The sequence below is a fragment of the Anas platyrhynchos genome, chromosome 2 (assembly GCF_047663525.1).
Source record: "Anas platyrhynchos isolate ZD024472 breed Pekin duck chromosome 2, IASCAAS_PekinDuck_T2T, whole genome shotgun sequence".
Classification (NCBI taxonomy): domain Eukaryota; kingdom Metazoa; phylum Chordata; class Aves; order Anseriformes; family Anatidae; genus Anas; species Anas platyrhynchos.
The window spans coordinates 3,117,810-3,120,429 of record NC_092588.1 but is presented as its reverse complement, the minus strand read 5'-3'; the positions used below and the strand labels follow the sequence as shown (position 1 = coordinate 3,120,429).

The window sequence follows — 2,620 nt, the reverse complement described above, 5'->3', positions numbered from 1 at the left end:
TTCATCAACCGATTATCGGAAGTAAAAGCTTTGAATATTCCCATCCTGAACTGATAACTGCAGTCAGTTGAATGGGATATAGGTACTTTGAGCTGTTGTTTTTAATCAATGTTCTTATCAATCACTTACATGAATTATAACACAGTCCAAAGAATCTGGCTTGCACTGTCAGTCCTTTTGTACCAAACGCCTTACACAAAACACATTAACACAAAATTCCTGTTCTTGTAGCTCAGTCTGAGAAACTATGCCTGAAGAAAGGATGCAGACTGACAAAATAAATAAATAAATAGATAGATAAATAAATAAATAAAATAGTGTTTCCATGTGGTTTCCATGCAAGATAATAAGCATATGACAGACATGGTATTTTAAGCCTTATTTACTATCCATAAAGACATTTTAGACTGTTCCCAAAAAAGAAAATCCTGAAACATTTTTCTTCTCATTTTTTTAGACAATATTTTTATGTCATGATGCAGAAATTGTATTGATTTGAACAGAAATAGTTTGGTGTCTTTATTTTGTAATGTGGTCCAGTGAATTAACTGTTGTCACAATAATAACTCTTTTTGAATCACAGACTCACAGCCTATCATAGCCTATCATAGACTATCAGCCACTCCTCCAAGCTTTGTATCATCAGCAAACTTGCTGAGGGTGTACTGTTCCATCATAAAGGTTGTTGATGAGTAAACTGAAAAACACTGGACCCAGTACTGACCCCTGGGGGACACCGCTAGCCACAGGCCTCTAACTAGATTCTGCACCATTAAGCACAACTCTCTGAGCTCTGTCATCCAGCCAATTGCCTATCCACCTCACTTTCCACTCATCTAGGCTGCACTTCCTGAGCTTGTCTATGAGGACATTACCTACATTACCTTTACCATTACCTACAGTAAGTCAAAGAATCATAGAATATCCGAGTTGGAAGGGACCCTGTACAAGGATCCCTTGAGGAGCCCAATCTCTATGTCCCCAAAAGGACCACCCATAAAAAACAAGTCCTTCATCCAAATCATTTATGAAAACATTGAAGAGAGCTCATCCTAAAAGTCAAGGTAACCTATCTGTTCTCTGCTATTTAAGTATAAGCAACTGCCTTAGTTCATCAGTTACCAAATTGTTGTAATTATAGGTAAACATTGCATACACTTGCAAACTCTGGGAAATAAACTATAAACAAAGCAGGATAGTATCCCTATTATTTTATCTCATGATTAGATTAAGCTCATAGTGCTATTGAGTAAATCTACCTGGATTTTTCTGGTTTTAGTTTGCATATCACACAGAATTTCCCCTTTCACTGATTCAATTACTTCTTGTTGTATTTACACTGATGTTATTATGAGATGATAGAAGAATGAAGTAGTGTCAATTATTTTCAAAGACAATGCAGTTAATCTACGTGCATAATGGAAAAAGTGATTGAAAGTATTGTTCAAAAAAATAATTAGCACCAGCACCTTAACCTCTAGATGGGTTATCTTTAAAAAATCCTTGAGCCATAGCAAACAAACAGAATTAACAAGTCATTATTTAGTTCAGCACAGTTAGTGTCCTAAGTAATTGTTAAGAATATGCTTTACATGAATCAACATGCAAGGCAAGCTGATAAAAATCTCCCAGCACTGCATCTCACCATGTGCAGTGAAAGAATCAGAAGGGCACTCATAGTTTGTGGAAAGGGAAATCAAAGGCACAAACTGAATGAGTGAAGCTGGATCTACATGTAAGTGAATTTGTTGAGTAATTACTGATGTTTCTACTCCTTTTATACTTGTTTCTCTGAGTTTCTCTGAAGCTTACAGGTGGTAGTAAACTCATGTAGAACAGTATGAGCTACAGTGTTAAGCTATGGTGCTTGCCTGTGCTGCTAACACCTGACTGGTTTTACTTTTGAGATTCCTCTCTGAAACTAAAATTCCTTTTAGTCTTGTTGTTCTTCCCAAGCCATCTGGAGTTAATGAATGCTTGTCCTTTCAGTTGGAGAAAACAAGGTGCTCTAAGATGACCCTGAACCTTTGGAAGTTACAATGGCAGTACTTTTTGGGGTATGTCAACTGCAGTAAATAAGTAATATCTTTGGATCTTTTCAAAGATTATCTCTGATCTGATTTTGCTGGCCCAGATTCAAATTTATCCCTTTTAAAAACTGGATCCAGTCTTTATCTTAGGAAGGATACCAAACATCAGACCATCAGACATGTAAAATCACAGTGAAGATAGGAAAAGGTTAACCACAGCATCACAGAAAAACTCAGCAGGAAAATTAAAAAATTAAATAAAAATAAAAAATAAAAAGTAAAAAATGATGCACCCCTGTGTTGTAATTATCACCAGAAAATTAAAAAAGAACAAGCCACCAAAATAAAACTTTGATATAAATGTAGTTGAACTTGTTAAAAATTTAAATTACTTATATAGATATATATATATATCATTATGTTATGTTATGTTATGTTATGTTATGTTATGTTATGTTATGTTATGTTATGTTATTTTTACCAGGTTAACACTTAGTGGAGCCAAAAATGTCAAATGCCAGCCAAGCTTCCAGTTTCTTATTGGCCTTATTTATTTCATGTTCAATTTTTGAGGGCTTTTGTGAATGAAT

General features: G+C 34.8%; 1 long non-coding RNA gene across 1 annotated transcript; it reads left to right on the top strand.

Annotated features, from left to right (window-relative positions):
- Positions 1–962: 962 nt before the first annotated feature.
- LOC140001741 (uncharacterized) lies at positions 963–2,271 on the top strand. The gene is made up of 3 exons (XR_011807262.1): positions 963–1,064; positions 1,990–2,057; positions 2,181–2,271. It is a non-coding gene; the product is annotated as an uncharacterized lncRNA (long non-coding RNA).
- Positions 2,272–2,620: the final 349 nt, after the last annotated feature.